Consider the following 22,387-nt stretch of genomic DNA (forward strand, 5'->3'; position numbering starts at 1 on the left):
CATTAGGATCATTCCAATTAAGGTTGAAGACTCAGAGGAAGATCTGGGAGCAGTGTTGTCCTACTTGGGTAGTAACGATTTCAATGATTTCCATGATTTGTTTGATGAATGAGAGGTTGTCATGTGGAGGGTGGTAGATCACATGTTGTGTACTTAGTGGCTTGTTGTTACTCGCAATGTTTATGCAAAGGTATTCACAAGTGGATAACTCAACGGTTTGCTACTGTTTCACCGTAAGATCACTGTGGTATATGCAGGCAATACCTCCACCTAGTCCATTCAATCTGTCTAATCTTATAATGTCATAGCTAGGTGGAATTAATATGTCTTAGATTGGTGCAGAGGAGTCATTTAGCCATGTTTCTGTTAGGAGTAAGAGGTCAAGCTTGTGGGCAGTTTGCATGGTTTTGGTGAGGGGTCAATTCATGCTGCAGCCCCAGTGGACCCTCTTCAGGACCCATGACCTAGGTACCAGGGGCACTATTTACTATGGACTTACAGGGGCTAAAGTTGTGCTGATCGTGGTACAGTTTTGGGAAGGAGATCTGCCACTGGAACCTGATTAGCAGGAACCAAGGACACTTACAGTTCAAAATCACATCAGGCATCTTGCAAAAAGTAGTGCTAACCATGTCAAAAGAGGCACTTTCCTGGATCCATTGAACAATGTATTGTCTTCGTAACTCCATGAAGCAAGTGCTTCTTTGTTTGGAAGACGTGTTCTCATATTCCTTGGAATCAATAATGCCTAACAAACTCTGTGGGAAAAAAAAGCTGGCGGGACCACTTATTAAGCTGTCCATCATCCTGGCAAAAAGCAGGATTATGTTTGCATACTTCTAAAGTGGGCGGGGCCAAACGGTGAAGCTTCCAAGTCCTATGTTAATTGGAATACTTGTAGCAATTTAAAGGGAGACCCATTGACTCTGATCTCATAGGTAAGGACAAGAAAGAACCCACTCATTATGGTCACTGTAGATTGCCTCCAATAGGTCAATGATGCTTTCACCTCTACGTAGTGTTTCAGTACATCTTTCAAAATTGAATTGTTGAGAAAACACACTTGCATTGTCTTTCCCAACCAAGGAGTTAGAATCATTTATCCTTTACTGTAGTAGAGACTCAGCAGGTACCTGCTAAGTTTAAATTTGTAATTGCATTCTGTTGAGGTTTAATTACTTTGAAGTGAGCATCAGGGCTTGATCCGACCTGGGCCATGACTTAATGGCAAAGGGGGCTCATTCTAGCCACACAGCCCATGCCAGCTCCCCTCCTCCAACAGAAGCCAAGATTGCTCTCACAGACAGGGAGCTGCTAAAACATCCCTCTATGTGTGAGGAATAGTTCCATCTGTTTCCGTGGCTGAATGACAGCAGGCAGCACAACAGATTAAAACCCCACTCCCAGCTAGCGGGAGCACTTTGAAAAGTCCTGCTTGCTGGGAGTAAAAGTAGTGCTATGTACTAGGGGTCGGTACACAGGTACATAGCAGGAGCCAGCCCTGGAGGGTGTTGGTCCCCAGGGCGATTAGTAGCTCCAGGGGGAGGGCCACACGGCACTCATCCTTCTGTTCTCATGGGCCAGCCCCATGACTTACTGATCCCTAGGGCCATATATATCCCAGGAGGGGACCTGCGATGACCCCCTCATCTATTTTAATAGCTGGCCTGGGGAGATGGTGGTCCCCAGGGTGTGTGGTATCTTCATGGCCACCGCTGAATATTGGTTTCAAGCCCCAGGGTTGGGGTCCCCGGTGCTATGAAGAGCTCATGGAGGGGGGTCTGCGCAGCCCCCTTCTAAAATATTAAATAAAGCCCCCGAAAGTGGTGGTCCATGGGGCTAAAAAGAACCTAGGAAGGAGGTCTTTGCATCCCCGTCCTTTTTTTCCATACACACATACTCAGGGGCTGAAACAAAAAGAAGTACTGGAGATCGCGCATGTTTTTTTTTCAATTATGCCACAAACTTGTAAAATCTACACACAATTTTTATGCAAAGTTGCAAAAACATTTGTTTTACTCCCAGTAGGGTTCCAAATGCAAAAAAAATCATCTGCAAGGTCTACCCTTTTTGCCCCGCCCCATGTTCCTAAGTGTGTGCAAAGGTTTTCTTGCCTTTTCCCACAATGATGGACAGCTTACCAAAAGGCCTCCAAATGTATTTCCTACTGATTTTGGTGACATGTTCCACATGCAGAGGAATTTTATGGACATCTCCAGCAAATAAAGAAGCACTTAGTTCATATAGGTAGGAGGAAGTACCCTTGTTTGGTGGCGATTCCACCCTTCATAGTCTTGTCCTGTTTTCTAGATGAGGAGTCATGTTATCACAGATTTGCATATGAAAACTCTCAAGGAACAATCATATTGCCGAAATTGCATACACACAAGGTCACTGGAGACAATTTCTTGTGGTCCATTATGGAGCTGTAGTGTAGAATATGCACTAGTTATTAACCAACAAGATAGGACTTAATAATTAAGCATTAGAAAGTACTCCAGTTGGGTAGATATATTGTGCAGAACTGTGGATTAGCACATCCTTTCACAGACCTATACAGCCACTTACACACCCACTAACATACCCACATAACCACTCACATACCCACTCACAGTCCCATACAGCCACACACTCACCCACATACAGATCCATACAGAGATGAACACACCCACTTACAGATCCATACAGCCACTAACACACCCATTCAAAGAACCATACAGCCAATGACACACCCGATCACAGACACAAATATCACTGACAAAACCGGTCATACACCCAGACAGCTACTCACAAACCCACTCACCGACCCATACAGCCACTCACACACATTCACTGACCCATACAGATACTCACACACCTACTCACAGTCATACAGTCACTCACACACCCACTCAGAGACCCATACCGCCATTCACACACCCATTCACCAACTCGCAAACTCGCTCTGAAAGGTTATAGGTTATATTTAGGAAATGTATTTTTTTTTAGTCAGAAATTCACAAAAGGAACTTTATAGTTAGGCTCAGATTTCACTTGTACAAAACCAGTGAAATTCAACACTATAGTCACTTGAGCTACCTATAACTTACACCGCCCACAATGCACTGCTGATGACCTCACATATTACATCACATGTGATATGGTCAATTACATCACTTATGACATTTCAAACTGTGAGAGTGAACTTACACCAAAGGTGTAACTTTACCTTTGTGAATCAGGACAGATAGGGTACTCCAGTACTACCTATTGTAGGACACACATTGTTCTGACTCTGCACTATCCGGATGTTAGCCCTTTTATGCCTGGGTGGGTAAGTAGCACCGGCATGGGCTATTGTTCAGGTAATAAGATCCACAAGAGAGCTGATGTTTCTGTCACCACATATGCCTCACCAAGTGTGTAATACATTTATTGAATAAAATCGTAAATCATATCTCAATATATCACACAGCCTGGGGAAGAGTGTTAGGGGTTTGATGAATAGATGGGAATGGGGATTTTGGAAAAATTATGACAAAGGCAAACACACATTCATCAGGTCAATGAGCAGCACATCATCATTAAATCTGTTCTGGGAACAATTGAAGTAATGACACAGGTGAATTACTAAACGCATTGCACACAGTCCTTCAGGGTCAGAGTCCCAAGGTAACTAATTATTCTATCACCTATTTTTTAAAAATACAAATTAAAGCGAACCCACACAGTTCTTAAAATTGTGATTGTTAGGGGAAAAATGATGCTGTATATAAATGCTAAAATGGATGGTGCATCTTCATTCTTCTTCTTGGAATGTCTATCTTGGGTGCAGGACTGAACTTGTTTAAAAATTAAGCAGGAGTGTTATGGTACTTTCGTGCAGAAGACCTAAATACTGTCAATCTCATAGAATCAAGGATAAGGTAAGCTTCATGGTAGATGAGTACCAAGAGGGCAGAGCAAGAATACAGGCTAGTGCAGTCAGATGCAATTGACTGAGAAGTGAGAACAATTTTACATGTAACCAATCCCACAGAAGAAGCTGCATGTATCTGGTTGATCAATGTCACAACTGTCAACTTTAATAACAGCTGAGTGCATCCATAATGTTACATGTGTACAGTTATACTCCCCCCCAGACCAGGGCCACTGAGAGGATGTTGACGCTGCTCTGTAATTCCCAAATCAACACACCTTTCCCCAGTCCACAAAGGAGAGTAGACCTCTTATAGTTAGGTTATTTCCCAGTGAAATGGATAGGCATTGTTCATAATTTCCTTCTTCGGGTTGGTGGGGTAGTCCTTTGACTGAATCCAAGTCCCCAATAAGAATGAGATAGATAGATCTGTAGTTCTGTTTATAAACAAGTAAAGCAAAAGAAAAATGTAATTTCAACATTTTTGTTTGTGTTGTTTTGCTAACTAAAGTGACTGGTCTGGACCCTGAAGAACCCAGAAAAAAGAAGAACAGTAAGGAGTGGTCCATGTAGATGATTGTAGCAAAGTGTAAAAGGGGCAATCATTGAGGCAGAATGACCCATTAGGTTGCAAACATGGCAAATCAAGTTTACAAATTAGTTGAACACCCTCACTGCCACAACACTAATAATCATCACTCATTTAATATCACTCATTGATGTTCAATAGTTAGTTGCCTGTTCCAACAAGCATGGAGGTGCACATTTGTATATTGTATCTTCTCTTTTCCCATGCAAGTAGCAAACAATGGCAGTCTTGTGAATGAATTGACCTTTACTGGAAGCCCAGCTAAAGAAGGAAGAAGAGGAAAATAGGGATGGGAGACCATTGTCTTACCTTTGTGCACTTTAAGAGAATTGGGAGACTTCTTCTGTGCACAGTGGTCCAACTCCACACTAGTCCGTGCATGTGAATAAATCCAGAGCTGCAGAAGTCAGGCACCAAATATGCAACTGTTTTCCTATATCAATTTTTTTCTTTTGCGAAGTTGTTATACTATGAAAGTTCTATTTTGGCCTACTCAATCAAGCAAGTATAGTTTGTCCTCAAACTCATTGGGCTTGCCCAGAAGTGCATAAGCTTACACACAGGCATATGGCCAATTGTCCTCATTTTTATCATGTGCTGATCCAGGGACATTGTAATCTTGTGGCATGAAGTGTTGGTTAATTTTTATCTTGGTCAATCTTTCCACATTTTGAGGTGAGAGACTGGTCCTTCTGAGTGGGATTACTGTGCCAGGTGCACTGAACACACACTCAGAAGACACACTGGCTATTGGACAAGCCAGTTAATTTATTGCTAAGCTTTGACCATTGGTGCATCTTCCCTTGCCACTAGTCCAATAGGTTTTGATCCAGGTAGACCTCATTTGGTCATCCAGATAGTCTTTAACCATCCTTGAAGTGGTCATTGGTGCTGCCACTTGCCTCTGTTGCCTTAGCCTTTGCATTTGACTTAAGTCCTGCCACTTGAAACCAAGCCATTGCAAAGGATGGGTCAGATTCTTCAGTTGCTGCTGTTCTTACAGGTTTAGGCTGCTGTTAGCCAGCAACACTGCCTTCTCTGTAGGTGGAATGATGTATGCCAAACTGCTGGGGCTCTAACTTTCGGTTGTTCTTCCAGGTATCTTACTTAGTCAACAATCCTAGTCTTGCATTGTGAAACATCCCCTTCTGAAAAAGGAATGAAAGATGCCAATAAAGTTTTTGTAGTGTTGATCAGGTATTGTGGCCCAAATGTATTCTTTGGGGAACACAATCTCTCTTTGCTGCCGTGTATTAGTGTAGTTAGTATTTTCTCAATAGGCTCTGCGCATTGGAATAACAGCAGTGTAGACGTAGGACTGAGGTCATCTAGATCTCCACTGACTATGTTAAACTTAATTTAGGTTTGCGCCAGCTAGCTCACAGGTCACTGGAAACTTTCTTGAATGAATAGGGAGAGATCAGCTTCCCTGGCTCAGACAAGAAGGGATTCAGCTTCTGACAACCATATAACATGACAACTTTGCTCCCTCAGAATAAGAGTAAATCTCTAGAGTCGTGTGAAAACAATAGACAGATATTTCACTCAGTCAAATGTGCGTTCTTAGTTTCACCAGAGTGCAGAGAAGGGAGAGACGGGCATTTTCAATAAAAGGTATTATTTATTGAGCAGTCTTCCTTCTCATGCAAGAGAAATGAATTGCCAGAATTGCAATACTTAATATAAAGTAAAGTACGTACAGTAAAAGGAGTATTATGAAATAATACTGTAAAAGCATTGGTATGGTTTCTTAGCCATAAGACACTTTAAAATGGATAAAATATTTACACACATATATACATTGGCTAACGTGCGCAACTGGTGCTTCTAAAATACACCTACCCCGGTGTAACTGACCTAAGCCTAATACATGGGAAGGAGTAAGTAAGTAGCGGTTTAAGTTAACTTGGTTTTGCCAAGAATCTGATTCACGAATTCTCTCTAAGAGTTTAGTCAGCACTGTACCTTGGGAAAAGAAGGTAGGAGGTCTGGTATCTCTCTTTCAGGACTCGATATCCCAGTCACCCGCAAGGGTAGGCTGGAAACGCCGGAGCTGGATTTTCTCGGCAGGAGAAAAGACAGCGTCTTTCTCAGCACGTCAAAGAGGAAGGGCAGCGTCCGTGGGCTTTTCGCATCAGCTGGGCTCTCGGCAAGTAGATAGCTGCTCTGCTTCAAAACCACCACTGTGTGTTTGCTTAAGGCAACGTTGGTATATTTATACCTGAAAGGTGCCGAGTTTGACATAAGGTTAGGACATAAGACGTCAATAAAGATGTCACTAAGAACTGGCCGTTCTTACAGTGCTCGCAGGAGTTCTATTACAAATCAAAACAAAGCAAGTGGGGATTTCCCAGGTTGCTGGAAGTTTGGTGTGTCGAAAGAACTCGTTGTGCTTTCTAGGAATCTAAGGAAGTGGCTTTTGCCGTGCCTTGGACTGCAAGGGCGATTTACTAAAATATGGATCTGATTCTTATGCCATTATATGGATATTATTGATTATAGCCGTACAAGGGCATAACATAGCAATATTGATTCAGGTTCCTAGATAAAAACACAATAATATTAGGATTAAGCTCTGAACTCACTCATATTCTTCTTCATTCCCAATGGTGAACCTGTGCGACTTATTTTTTAACTGATCCTGTAACAGATGCAACAACGGAATTGCTTCGTTCATTGTACTGTCCTCGTTGCTGACTTCCCCTTGTGAAAATCTTCAAACGGAAGGGGCAGTTGTGTCAGACATTTGGCTAGCCTCCATTTGTTCATCTACAAAGTCATTTTTTCCAAGTTGCATATCCTGCTTGTATTTGAAGGACATTGTTGGGGATAGGTCTGTACTGCTTAAACAGATGTTACAACATGCAGTAGGTCGATTGCCAATGTGTTGGCACCTCCAGTATGAGGACTTTAACCAGTACTCTTCTAGCATGGTGAATGATCCTCAACTGCCACCAGCCTTTAATAGAATGACTGAAAAGAGTGCATATCCTTCTGCAGATAGCCAGTATGTTGTTCACTATGGGCTATATGTATGTAACTTTGGTTTTGCGATTCTCAAATAGCCATTTTTTGCAAATTGCTATTTGAGAATGGCAAAAGGCTATGTATGTAGGATTTGCAAATAATTTTCCGAATCCTACATATTCCTTAATTGCGAATTGCAAATTGCGATTTGCAATTAAGGAAAACCTTCCCATTCATTCCTATGGGCATAGAGGCCCAAGGGAATGGTCTAGAGGCCCATAGGAATGAATGGGAAGACATTCTCACTGTGCGATTCTCAATTAGAGATTCGCAAATTGTGAATGCAATTTCAAGGGTGCCAGGGTGTCAAAAGGACACCCTGTTGCACCCCTGAAATTAGCATGGGTGCACATGTGGTGCACACACATGCCCTAAGAGGATGTGTGTGTGTGCCACAAGCCACTTTGAAAAATGCAAAAATGTGCCTTTTTGAAAGAAATTGCAATATGCGATTCCTTATGCCATATTCGCACAACTTTGCTGCTCATACATTCCATTTAAGGAATCGCAATTTGCAATTCCTTAAATGCATTAGCAAAATAAGGAATCGCTAATTTTGCGATTCCTTATTTTGGGAGGCAGTTTTTCTATAATACATACCATTAAGCCTAATTGTGATTGCAAACGGTGATATTATGCAAATTTCAGCTTTTGCAATCGCAATTTTGAATGATACATATGGCCCTATGTGTTCTATTTTTAGAAAGTCCTGCACAATCACATTGATGCAATGCGCCAAAAACAGGACACTAGAATATACACCATCTGCCATGGCCTTGACTATGTTACTGCCATTGTCTGTGGCAACAAATCCAATTCTGAGACCTCTGGATTGAAGCTATTTAAACACCTTCCTGTTGAAGTCTTCAACGATGTTTGCATCTATATGGGATTTCTCCATGGCGAACATCGCTGAGCACCCATAAACCTTTCTTCAGTGCTGAGACCTGCAGATCAGTGTTGCCTAATACCCAACAAAGAGACCAGTCTGCAATGATACACATGTAATCAGTTGCTTGACAACTGGCCACCATGTCTCTTGTCAGGTGGATAGTGTGAACAGCACTTTGCTGCAGAGATTAGCCAACCAACTGCAGCTCATCCTGATGGAGTGATAGAACAGCAACTCTTGCAAAAATTGATCTGGATGGTAACTTTTCATTGCAGAAAAAAAAATTAAATCCTTACACAAAAGGAAAAGGGAGGAGTTACAGTGCTAACATTGTAGGCTAATTTCCTGTTGTACGAAGATGCCATCGGGTGGTTGTGTTCGTAGTGTCCCTCCTGCCTAAACATGCCTGTAATAGTAGGTAGGATTTTGCTTTTCTGGTGCCACTGACACAGGGGAATTCCAGAGAGAACTAGGAGGTGGATGTGAGTGCCGCTGGCACACTACAGGGTGCAGGCCTGCTTTATGTAAAATAGTCATACTGTTATTCCGCATCACCTCCTATCACCATGATAGGAACTGCTACCCCTCTCTCATCACCATCACCATGACCAGCTTCGTTTTTAAGCTGCTCCTCCCACCTGGTAGTGTAGTGTTTTTCATATGGGATGCTTGGCAGCCAGGTTCATAGTGTGACGTTATAGATAGAGGGGTCCCAGACTGGGAAAGGGGGAAGAATTTTAGCAGTTAGTAAAGACAATACGTTACATTAATGGAAAAAACACAAGACAATGTACAATGTTTTAATTCACACTGTACTCGGAACCTGATCACTGTTTACTCATTATAACAAAAGGCTTTTTTTCAATTTTTTAAGATTAAATATGCCCACATGTACAGAGAGGGAAAAGGGAGAAGGGGTGTGCTGTGAAGGGATTTGGTGGGGGTATAATTAGAAAGACAGTCTTCAATGAAAAACCAGTAAATGCAATTCTTTATGTTCACACAAAAAAACTTTCTAATTGATCCCCTTATCAAGGGTCACACAAGATGTATGAATCAATGCAATAAATTATAAACCATGCTTCTGGAACAGCTGTATAAATCCAGCTAGCGGTAGAAGCTGGGATAGTGTAGTAGAAGTCTACGTTTCAACCTAATTGATGCAGGGATTGTTACCCTTGCGACGCGGGTCTTTGTCAGGACAACAGGGTGGGAAGGAAGGGAAGGAGTGGGCAAACCTCCTAGGGGTAAATGAAAAACGACAGTCAAAGAAGGGGGTCTCAAAAGAGATCCCTAGCTAAACATAGTGGGTGTGAAGCAGGCTTACCTCAGTAAACACTCATGTGGCAAATGGAGCATATCATCCTGCTTGCTAACTATAAAGATGTCCCAAAATAGGAAGGAGAGCTTTTTCAGTGTGCCAACAGTCAATTCCTGAAGAACTGTAGGTAGGTGGCTCCCTGCAGTGTGTACTTTGGCTCAAGCAGTGGTGGATGCATGTCTCAGCGGGGACCTCACAAACATGGAAAGGGGAAGTGTTGATGGTGAAACCAGTGCCACATTCCTCTGAACAGGTTGAATAGGGGGGGTCATCTTAGTGTCCTCTGAGCCCCCATCCATTATGACAATCACTGGCTCATCCTCATCACTGTCACGCTCCATAATTCTTGAGGAACATTCCTGTTCCCTTGTCTCTCATGGCTGATCTCGGACTCAGCTGGGGTCCAATTCATGTCCAGTTCATCAGAAGGGGGGGCTTGGAAAAGCTGGTAGTGTAACTTTTCTTTTTCTTGCTGGAAATCAGGAAGTCAATAATTCAAAAGCTACATCTAGCTCAGCAGGCAGCTCAACATCCTGGTCTGCTCCTACTTCAGGAAGCCCTTTTGCAGGCTGCTGCTCCTGTTGCCAACTTTGCTCAGTGTCCTGCGACAATTTGGTACTTTGCAACTGAGACAAATCCAATTCAGATTCACTGATTGGTGCAATGCCTGCAGTGGCTACCTTGCTGAGAAACATGGGCTTGGGCCTAGATTGGGTGGTGCCATTGATGCAGAAGTGCTGCTCCCATCCTGCTGCCTGGAGGACTGTGCGGCAGGCACACTATGTTTCTTAAAACAGGTGGATGCTTGTTCTTCTCCTCACTGGCCACTCTCTTGGGGGGAGACCTTTTCTTTGGAGCTTTCTTAAAGCACTGTAAGTTGGCACTTAGCTGCGGAAGCAGAGGAGGACTCAGGTGGTGTGATGTGGTGTCACTTTGTGCCGGCCTTCTGTCTGGGAGTACTGTGGGTGGTGTCTCTTGTGCACCTAAAAGCAAATGAACAGGAAAATAATTTAGTGAAACGTGGCATTTTTGCATTTTGAATTAGTCATAGAGACAATATAATTTAGTGAGGTTAATCCAAATAATTAACAATAGTGTATCCATTAAAATCCAAACCATAACATAATATTTTAGTTAGGATAATAGCATATAGATATAAAAGTTTATTTTATATGCCTCTGAGGCCTATGGACACCTGTGGCAGGCAGGGTTTGCATGGGAAAATGGATTAATACTTAGATTGAAAGAAATGCTCATGTGTGCCTATGGAAGGCAGGAGATGCGGGGGGGGGGGGAAATGAAATAATCCTTAAAAAATGAATGTTTGTATGTGCCTATGGCAGACATGGGGTGCAGGGGAAAATTAGATAATCCTTAAACAATAATGCTCGTGAGTGTCTGTGGCCTGAGAGGTGTATGGCAGGCAGGGTTTGCAGGAAAAACTTGAATAGTCCTTAAAAATGCTGGTGTGCACTTACGAACGAAGAGACCTATGGCAGGCAGGGAGTAGATTGAAAAACAGCATGATCCTTAAAAAAATGTATGCGGGTGTGCACGTATTGCCTAAGGGACCTATTGCAGCCACAAGGTGCAGTGGAAAATAGAAAAAGTGTTACACAAATGAATACTGGTGTGCTCCTTTTGCAAGCAGGAGGTGCAGGGAAACATTTAATAATCCTTAAAAAACAAGTAATGCTCGTGTGCGCCTCTGGCAGGCAGGGGTGCCGCAAAAAATTAAATAATCCTTAAATAATGAATGCTTGTGTGCTTTTATGGCCTAAGAAATCTATGACATGCAGGGGGTTCAGGGAAATTTGTCTAGAGCAAGCACTGTGTACAGGTTCTAAGAATATATTTCAATTGGTCTAGACTCCGCCTGGAATTTGGCTTGTCAAGTCAAATGCTATCTGTGAGTCTTACACTTTGAAATACTACATTCGGGTGCTGAAAGTACTAGGCAACTCACTCAAGGTTGCAGGAATAGTGTGTTGTACATGCCTGTGGTTGAAATGATTTCCAGAAGGCACTGCCGTAGGCATTTCTGAGCATCACGCGGCACTCACGGAAATGTAAACGGCCTTAATTTGTAAATATGAAGAAACGAGGACGGCATTCATTATTTCGTTACTGTTTTTGAAAGGAAGAAGCTTGTTGTTTTCGAGGTGCAGCCAGGTGCAACATGCAATGGCCGAAGTGCACAATGCCCTGGATCTACATGTAGGAGTTAGAACATGGCAGGCAATGGCTCACTGAGAGAAGGAAGCACACGATTTGCCTGTGATTAAAAAAAAAATGTAAAACGTGATTTATGCGCACTCGCGCGCAACGGAAAAGGTGCTGTGCACGTCGCGCGTGTGCTTTTGCGCGCAATAGTAAGCTGGTTGCCGGGAAAGAAGCACTTTCCCGAGCAGCCTACTAAATGTTTCAGCCAGACCAGCAAAGCGCTGGATCAGGCCGAGACCTTAAGAGCAATTACCCCACTCCAAATTGAAGCATCAGTGATACATTTTGACATCATCCCCTTTACAGCCTGGAAAAATGCAATTAACAGGCAGCTGCAAATAACTTTGCTTTAGCTGGACACTTCTTCTACAAAGTCCTCTGGCATCTTGCTCCCCTTGAACACCTCCTATCTGGTAGGGAAACCACAACCATATCTATCAGAGGCCATCAATAGACGGGTGTGCAAAAACATTTCGCACATGCGCTTGCTCGATCTACCAGTAACCGACTTCAATCCAACATGGGGCCATCTGGGAAAGGAGAGGACTTGCAGTCTATGCAACTTCAAACTTGAGTCATGGTTAAACCTCCTGTCCTGCTGTCCCACTCTTGACACCATCACAAGGTCCCTACCTGAAACAAATGTATTTGGAGCAGGCGATTCACTCTTGCCTGGAAGCCTCATTGCTTTGCTTCTCCCAAACCAATATAGGAACTCAATTGAGGTGTGGGAAATTCATTAAGGAACTCAAAGCTCAATTTTGACACACAACTGATAACCCCAGCCTGTCACCCTTCCCCAAAAGTTTATAACAGACTACAGCATGCAGAAAGCATGAAATTGGCATGGCAGTCGATTTATTGTATGAAGCACTTTTGTACTTATCATCCAGGGGGGACAACTGAAATATGATTGTTGATTCTCATAAGTCTGCTGTTCTTAGTTTCTTCTCTCAGAAGATAGCCCTAGGATAGGCAACCGTATGTACCAAGATATGCGCTCCTCTGTTGCCCTGACCCTATCCAAGCACGGTAGCCCAAGAGGCCCCTTTCAGAATCCTCATGGGGAAGGTGAAGGGTTCACCCAGATTTAGATAGCCTAGCACTGCCATAACCCAAAGGCACTCACCTAACTTTGTAGCCTTCTCTGTATACTACGTTAACATCTCTCATTCCAGCTCTTTTAACTAAGGGGGATTTACCCAAACTAATCATACTTCCTCTTTCATCACGGAGTGGACTCTGAGATATTGAAATATTTTTTATCGGCCGAGTAAATATGGATTTTCCTAGCAGTTGTTGAATCTGGGTGGATGAGGTTCTCAACACTGTTTTGTATGTAAATTCCTATGGTTTTTACTAACCAAACAATAACATTGACATGGGCTTTGACTGAAATGTGTCTGCCAGCTGTTCTCTGCATTGACTCCCTTTTGCAATTGCTCTCATTGTCGTACTACAGTGACTTTCTATCCTTGCTTTACATGCTTTCCTCTTATCACATTTCCTGAACTTTCACAAGGAACTGTACATCTTAGTAAATTATGATATTTTTTGCTCTATGAGCATCAGAAGAGATTTCCTAAATGCATTTATGGAGCCTCAACTTGGCGCCAAATTGAATCTCTGGATAGCAAACATTGCGGAAACCCAATAGTGTACTCGCTTTTGAGACATGGAATGTTTTAGCTGGCAAACATACTGCTTCAAATGACATTTTTGTCAATGCATCTCCATGAATAGTGTGAAGTCCAGCCTCTTCGACGAAAGCGTTGGTCAACGGGTGAGTCCTTTGCTTGCAGATCGCCACACAACCATCTAGCTTCTTTCACGACATTTGCATATAATCTGCCGCTCCTCCTCGCCTCGCCCGCCTGATCTGAACAAAGGGAGTCCAGAAAGCCCCGGCTGCATTAGTGTATCTTCTGTGCTCTAGATTGTCTTTGATGGCTCAGTTGTGAAAAACTGGTTGAATGTACCTTCTTTCAGTATTTCATCGCTCGTTCTAGGAGCTGACCTCTCAGACCCCACCCTCGGAGGTTGTAGTGATTTCAAAATAAAAGGATTTTTTTATTCATACTTAAGTACTGGGCCTCATTTATGAAAGCCTTGCGCCATCGGTGCGTCACTTTTTCCCATGTTAAAAGTGACGCACCGGCGGCGCAAGGCCTTCATAAATAAGGCCCGGGTTTCTTTAAGCATGTTCACTCCATGAAGCTGCTTCGCTTGCAGGGGTGCGATTTCGCCAGTGCACCCAAGTCCAGGCACCGCTCACTCTTCAGTCATTGCATGTCAGTACCTATTTGAGGCATTGAACGATTCTAAAAATGTTGCAGCAGTCACTGCTGTATTTTGCCATTCTGATAAAGGCAACTTTTTGGTCTCAAAACTAAGCCCCAGCTTTTCACTATTTAGTCCTGCGTTCACCGCGATATCTACGGGCAGATTGAAGCCTCTTCTTGCTGGGTCAGGGTCAAACAGGCCTCCTGTGCCGCATTTGTAATCTCATATCCCATATCTGGTGCCAGGAATTAAAGCACGCTCCACGGAACAGTAGCTGTACATACTGATTTCCTATCGCGTGACATCCCCACACTGGCCACAATCCCCCTGACGTGTGGAGTAATGCAATAGTTGGATATGATATTTTGATATTTTAGGACAGGCTCCACAAAGGGACTCGCGCTAACCTCAATCTATAACAAAGAGAGGGTAATATGCATATTCCATTTAAGATGCATTGAGATGGAAAATGAATTTCTCCATCGCTAAACGGGATGCTGACAATTCTAAAAAAATGCTGAATATGATACGTGTTGTGATGTCCTTGTTAGACAGTGTGGCATTAAGAGCAGATGGCACGAGGAAGCAATGTCCTTAATGGGCGCAGAGACATTCTTTGTGGGTGTCAGCTGGGTGAATCATGTGCGCTCTTCCCATCTATCAGTCGGAGATCCTGGTGGTGCCCCAATGTATATCATTCGCTTTGAAGCACCAACATAAATAAAGGAAGCTACATTTACACTCTTCCCTCTAACGCGCTGTTTGCACGTGGGTAGTTAACCTCGGATCCTGCACAAGCCCGTGTTTGTGGAGGGATCTGAATTCCAAGCAGAGTGGCAATTTTAAGGCAAGTCAACGAGCAAAGTCGCAAGGAGAAAACATGCAGACCATGCAATACGGTGCAGAAAACAAGAGACCGAGCATACATTACCTCCTCGTCCGTCTTCCTCGCCACAGTATAAACACGTGAGCCTCCGGCTCCCACAGAAACTCCAAGCAAACTTTTTAGCACTCTAGTCTCCCTCACCCTCCTCCAAGATGGCCCCCAGTGGCTCCAGCCAATCCCACAAAGGGATACAGAAAACAGCCTAACGACCTGTTTTTTGGTTTCTGCGCTACTCCAAATGCTTCCTGCCTGGTATACAGGTGATTGAGGGCTGGGGTATTGCTGGAGCACCACTGTATGTCCTTCGGTATTGGGAAGGGGGGAAGTTAGTGTTGTTGTATCCATCGGTGTGTTCAACTTGGGTTAAATATATTTTCCCCCCTTCTTTTGCCTGCTCTAGCTGACTGGGAGGAGTGTTGCCTGTGCGGGTTCGCATTGGGACTCGCTTCGGGGGGGCCGCGCATGAGGTTCCTGCTGAGCGGAAGGTTTTTCTGTGTGCGCCCTTTGCCGACCGTGCGTCCTGCTTAGCGGACGTGGCGCGGTCGGGTGTTTTCTATTGCCAGTAACGTGTGCTTACCTTGTGGCCATTTGTGTTGCTCATAGGCTACGAGAGGCACGTTTTTCATGGTGCTGTTGCTCTTTCGGTGGTGGCGGTCCGGGACTCCATTGGGGAGTGCGCGCAGGACTTCCTCTGTTTTTATTAATGTTTTGAGGGTGTGCAGTGGGAGGTTTACATTGGTTGCTTAGCAACCTCCGGCCTCTTTCACCGGTCATGTGTTTCAAGGGGTTGCCTGTGTTTTTCACTCGTGTGTGGCTGTCATGGAGGGTGTTTCATCCAATTTAGCTGCTCCTGATTCCTTGGAGGCTTCTGGTTCTGGGGTGACGATTCCTTCTATGGAATTGTTGCAAAAGATGATTAATTCTGCTGTGGCTGCTGCTTTGCAGAATAAGGTGCCTGTTCCTCCTGCTAAAAGGCGAGGGCTGATGAAGCTCCTACTCTTGACTCTGAGACGGAGGAGGATGTCAACATCAGGGGCCGTTTTGTGCAGGAGAAAAAAAAAAAAAAAAAAGTCATAAAACAGATTGCTGATACCGGGTGGCAAATGCACATACTTAATACTCGACGATAATGTTGCCCCATACCAGCCAATCAAATCTAATTTCTCAACTATAAATCATGGAATGACACAGATTCTCACGACAAAATAAATAGCTCGCTCCTGACGGATAGAGGAGTGACGAGTGCATACCGTGCTTATTGCTTTGTGCTCCGACAATAACCTAAGCAGAAACCATGTGTTCTTTATTACTGTGGTGTTAAAACAGTTCACCCTACCTATGGAGCTACTGTCATCCAATATTCCTATATATCCGATACCGACATATTTATGAATCCTGGCACAGTACCAGTACTCTCTCCATGTGTCATTTTTTACCCTGGCATTTCTTACGGTAGGGCATGCAAATGTGTACCAGTTTTGCATAATAATGGGACGAACGCGAAGCTGCAGAAATATATATGAATTACGCGCCTCTGCTCAAACTGCGACGATATGGCGAGCCCTAACAGAGCCACGGAGAGCGTGGGCTGATTCGTGAATCAATAAGGTATTTTAACAAATCAGTGTAGGTTTTGGTAAGCAAATAACAAATCTACTGACCAGTACGGGATCGAACACGCAACCTTGGCGTTATTAGCACTAAGCTCTAACCCGCTGAGCTAACCGGCCTTGCTCCACATGAATTGTGATTTACCCAACAACATTTCGCGCCAAGGGATATTTCCTCACCCAGAGCCAAGATTTACCTTGTCTCCTAACTTGTGCAACCCCACGCGCCAAAACTCCCCCAGGCATCCGGTACACAAAATCATGCATTAACTTAGATACGCCCCCGTGCACGCAAGGCACTCAAACCGGGGCATCTGGTTACTTGGTTTAAAAACCTTGATGCCAAGAAATCACGGACCCAACCCCGCGACCATCCGAACCATTATTCTCCGAAACCCATTAAGCTCCGGACTTCCTTTCGTGACCTTAAGTGCTAAAGTCTGGCGTTCCGATCACGTGTACTCCATACCCGGTTGGCTAAGCCATCAAGCCACAGTAAACACTCTGCGATGACTATCCTGCCCCCCTCGTTATTTCCTATCCGAGCCACGGTTCATCTCATACCGCCAATTATTTACTTAATGCCGGCCACGCGACACACCTCCCCCCGTTGCGTCTGGAATTAAAACTTCCACCGTGACTCTTTAACTTAAATACGACTACGCTATGAGGCCCCTCCCTGACCCCCGAAACAGCCTACTAACCAGCTTTCATAGAAATCGGAAACCCGGAAAAATCACCGCTGGTCTGCTGCTTCGGGAGTTGCTGGAAGGGACAAAGAGGGTTTCCTGACCTCTCCCGCAGCTTTTATTGATGCCTGACGTCAGCAGGACCCAGGCCTCACTTCCGTCCACCTACAGAAAAATAGAAAGCAGACTGGCTCTCGCCCGAGATGCCACTAAGGGTGCCACGCCCCAAGGTGCGGGTGGCACCAGTCAGTGTACTCGCTTTTGAGACATGGAATGTTTTAGCTGGCAAACATACTGCTTCAAATGACATTTTTGTCAATGCATCTCCATGAATAGTGTGAAGTCCAGCCTCTTCGACGAAAGCGTTGGTCAACGGGTGAGTCCTTTGCTTGCAGATCGCCACACAACCATCTAGCTTCTTTCACGACATTTGCATATAATCTGCCGCTCCTCCTCGCCTCGCCCGCCTGATCTGAACAAAGGGAGTCCAGAAAGCCCCGGCTGCATTAGTGTATCTTCTGTGCTCTAGATTGTCTTTGATGGCTCAGTTGTGAAAAACTGGTTGAATGTACCTTCTTTCAGTATTTCATCGCTCGTTCTAGGAGCTGACCTCTCAGACCCCACCCTCGGAGGTTGTAGTGATTTCAAAATAAAAGGATTTTTTTATTCATACTTAAGTACTGGGCCTCATTTATGAAAGCCTTGCGCCATCGGTGCGTCACTTTTTCCCATGTTAAAAGTGACGCACCGGCGGCGCAAGGCCTTCATAAATAAGGCCCGGGTTTCTTTAAGCATGTTCACTCCATGAAGCTGCTTCGCTTGCAGGGGTGCGATTTCGCCAGTGCACCCAAGTCCAGGCACCGCTCACTCTTCAGTCATTGCATGTCAGTACCTATTTGAGGCATTGAACGATTCTAAAAATGTTGCAGCAGTCACTGCTGTATTTTGCCATTCTGATAAAGGCAACTTTTTGGTCTCAAAACTAAGCCCCAGCTTTTCACTATTTAGTCCTGCGTTCACCGCGATATCTACGGGCAGATTGAAGCCTCTTCTTGCTGGGTCAGGGTCAAACAGGCCTCCTGTGCCGCATTTGTAATCTCATATCCCATATCTGGTGCCAGGAATTAAAGCACGCTCCACGGAACAGTAGCTGTACATACTGATTTCCTATCGCGTGACAACCCCACACTGGCCACAATCCCCCTGACGTGTGGAGTAATGCAATAGTTGGATATGATATTTTGATATTTTAGGACAGGCTCCACAAAGGGACTCGCGCTAACCTCAATCTATAACAAAGAGAGGGTAATATGCATATTCCATTTAAGATGCATTGAGATGGAAAATGAATTTCTCCATCGCTAAACGGGATGCTGACAATTCTAAAAAAATGCTGAATATGATACGTGTTGTGATGTCCTTGTTAGACAGTGTGGCATTAAGAGCAGATGGCACGAGGAAGCAATGTCCTTAATGGGCGCAGAGACATTCTTTGTGGGTGTCAGCTGGGTGAATCATGTGCGCTCTTCCCATCTATCAGTCGGAGATCCTGGTGGTGCCCCAATGTATATCATTCGCTTTGAAGCACCAACATAAATAAAGGAAGCTACATTTACACTCTTCCCTCTAACGCGCTGTTTGCACGTGGGTAGTTAACCTCGGATCCTGCACAAGCCCGTGTTTGTGGAGGGATCTGAATTCCAAGCAGAGTGGCAATTTTAAGGCAAGTCAACGAGCAAAGTCGCAAGGAGAAAACATGCAGACCATGCAATACGGTGCAGAAAACAAGAGACCGAGCATACATTACCTCCTCGTCCGTCTTCCTCGCCACAGTATAAACACGTGAGCCTCCGGCTCCCACAGAAACTCCAAGCAAACTTTTTAGCACTCTAGTCTCCCTCACCCTCCTCCAAGATGGCCCCCAGTGGCTCCAGCCAATCCCACAAAGGGATACAGAAAACAGCCTAACGACCTGTTTTTTGGTTTCTGCGCTACTCCAAATGCTTCCTGCCTGGTATACAGGTGATTGAGGGCTGGGGTATTGCTGGAGCACCACTGTATGTCCTTCGGTATTGGGAAGGGGGGAAGTTAGTGTTGTTGTATCCATCGGTGTGTTCAACTTGGGTTAAATATATTTTCCCCCCTTCTTTTGCCTGCTCTAGCTGACTGGGAGGAGTGTTGCCTGTGCGGGTTCGCATTGGGACTCGCTTCGGGGGGGCCGCGCATGAGGTTCCTGCTGAGCGGAAGGTTTTTCTGTGTGCGCCCTTTGCCGACCGTGCGTCCTGCTTAGCGGACGTGGCGCGGTCGGGTGTTTTCTATTGCCAGTAACGTGTGCTTACCTTGTGGCCATTTGTGTTGCTCATAGGCTACGAGAGGCACGTTTTTCATGGTGCTGTTGCTCTTTCGGTGGTGGCGGTCCGGGACTCCATTGGGGAGTGCGCGCAGGACTTCCTCTGTTTTTATTAATGTTTTGAGGGTGTGCAGTGGGAGGTTTACATTGGTTGCTTAGCAACCTCCGGCCTCTTTCACCGGTCATGTGTTTCAAGGGGTTGCCTGTGTTTTTCACTCGTGTGTGGCTGTCATGGAGGGTGTTTCATCCAATTTAGCTGCTCCTGATTCCTTGGAGGCTTCTGGTTCTGGGGTGACGATTCCTTCTATGGAATTGTTGCAAAAGATGATTAATTCTGCTGTGGCTGCTGCTTTGCAGAATAAGGTGCCTGTTCCTCCTGCTAAAAGGCGAGGGCTGATGAAGCTCCTACTCTTGACTCTGAGACGGAGGAGGATGTCAACATCAGGGGCCGTTTTGTGCAGGGTGCCGACCTTAAGGTGGTGCTTGGTCACATTCGCAAGAATTTGTTTTTTCCTGATTCTGTGGTGCCTCTGGAGGATGATTTGTTCTCTCAATATCAGCGTCCTGAGCCTGATTCTTTGCCCATTCATTCTTCTGTGTTGAAGGTTTTGGAGACGGAGTTGAAGGATGTGGACAAGGGCTCTTTTCCGCGTTTTTTGAATAAATGCTATCCTCTACAGGGCTTTTCAGTCAAATTTCCTTCCTCCGTTAGGGTTGATTCCTTGATGGCCAGAATGTCCTCTCATGAGACTGTTGTTTCGGAGGATTTCTCTCCTGCCGGCCCTGTGGATCGTAAGGTGGATGGTGCGGTGAAGTGCACTTTTGCGGCTGATAATTTCTCCATCTGGGCTGCGGCCTATTCTTCTTACACAATCCAGTCTTTGCCTAAAGATTTTCAGTCATTGGCTGAATTGTTGGACCAGGGGGAAGATGTCTCTTCTACTCTGGCAATGAAGGAACAACAGGTGCGGCTGCTTTCTGATGTTTCTTTTGATTTGTTGGGGGAGGCTGCTTCTGCTGCTTGGTCTTTTGTCGCTGCGAGAAGGCAATTGTGGCTCCGCTCTTGGAAGGCTGATGCTACTCAGAAGGGTCTACTGATGAAGATCCATTTTTCTGGAATTAAGCTGTTTGGTTCTCCATTGGATGATATGGTGAAGAAGACGGCGGAGGACCGTAAGCTGCTTGCTCCTGAACGTGCTGGTCGCTTTTGGTTCCCAGAGGGCTTTTGGTCAGACAGACAGACAGAATATTTATTGTTGAATTAATAAAAATCCTTACAATTAGAAAAAAATACAATTAGCGAATGTCCACAATACAATTTGCATAAAAGATCAAAAGCGACGATTGATATCAAAGTTAAAAACAGTTAAAACTTAAACTCTACGATGGACCTCCCCACTAGCAATGTAGAGATTTATGGAATGAGCATGGGGGATAGTACAAGAAGAGTGAGCCTCAGGCAAAGCTTTAAAAGATTATACACGGACCTGCAGCTGTTTCCCAGTCTCTATCATAAATTTAAGACCCCTGCAAGTCAGAATTGGTGATGATCCTCCCAGCCAGATTATAACCGCTTGGCGACATGTTCTTATGTTCAATTTGATTAGGATATCCCGTAAAAATTTTCTTCTAGCCGCCATGAGGGCCGGGCACACACAAAACAAATGAATTAAAGATTTGTTTTGGTAACCACAGAGTCTGCATTTTGAGCAAGTGTCATGGGGTTTCCAAGAGGGACTTAGATCCTTGGATTCGTGAAGGCCCATACAGAAATCAATAAGGATCTTTTTTAGGTGTTGGCTGAAATGAGTTGCCAAGTATGCCTGGAGTTGTTGACGTGAATAGGAAGAAATGACTGTCCAGGCATGGCGTCGATGGGTCAATATTTGTTTGTCTTCCAATAATGACTTTATTTTGGCATTTGAATTTGCAGTTTTGCAGAAACTAGCCTGATCAATTTTTTTGCTCCATGCTTCGAGCAAACCAAGGTCTGAAAGGCAAGTCTGTAGATGCGTGGCCCAGGGCTGGGTAGAGTCGAGATTGATTTCCTGCCAACAAAGATGGTTTAATGAGTCTTGATCAGCTCCGCGGAGTTTGTGGCAGAATTTAACAAACCTTGACTTAGACCTATAGATTTGATTTTGAAGACCAAATTCTAATCGCACCTGAGCTGGCGAGGCACTTTTCGGTAATTTGAATACAACTTTGTAGATTTTGGTTTGTAAGGTGTTTAATAAACCAGCCTCCCCTCCAAGCCATGTAACAAGACCGTACGATAATGTAGGTAAAATCTGAGCGGCTATTACTTTTAAAAGATGAGTGTAGTTTTGACCACCCAGTTTTGGGAGGAGTCGCCTATATCCGAAAATTAGCGTCTGGGATTTGGCTTTTAACACAGCAGAGTGTTCTTTTTTTGAGTTGTCATTGCCTAGGGTGATCCCCAAATACCGGTAGTGTGACTGTACCCCAGTGGCTAGATGGTTAAATGTCCAGCTGAATTTAATGGGCTTTCGCTCTATAAGACGTATTACTTTTGTCTTTTCTCTATTCAATTCCAGATGTTCTTCGTTCAGATAGAGATATAGGGCATTTATCAGCCTTTGCAGACCAATTGGGGTT

Source organism: Lissotriton vulgaris, chromosome 5 (assembly GCF_964263255.1).
Source record: "Lissotriton vulgaris chromosome 5, aLisVul1.2, whole genome shotgun sequence".
In the NCBI taxonomy this organism is placed as follows: domain Eukaryota; kingdom Metazoa; phylum Chordata; class Amphibia; order Caudata; family Salamandridae; genus Lissotriton; species Lissotriton vulgaris.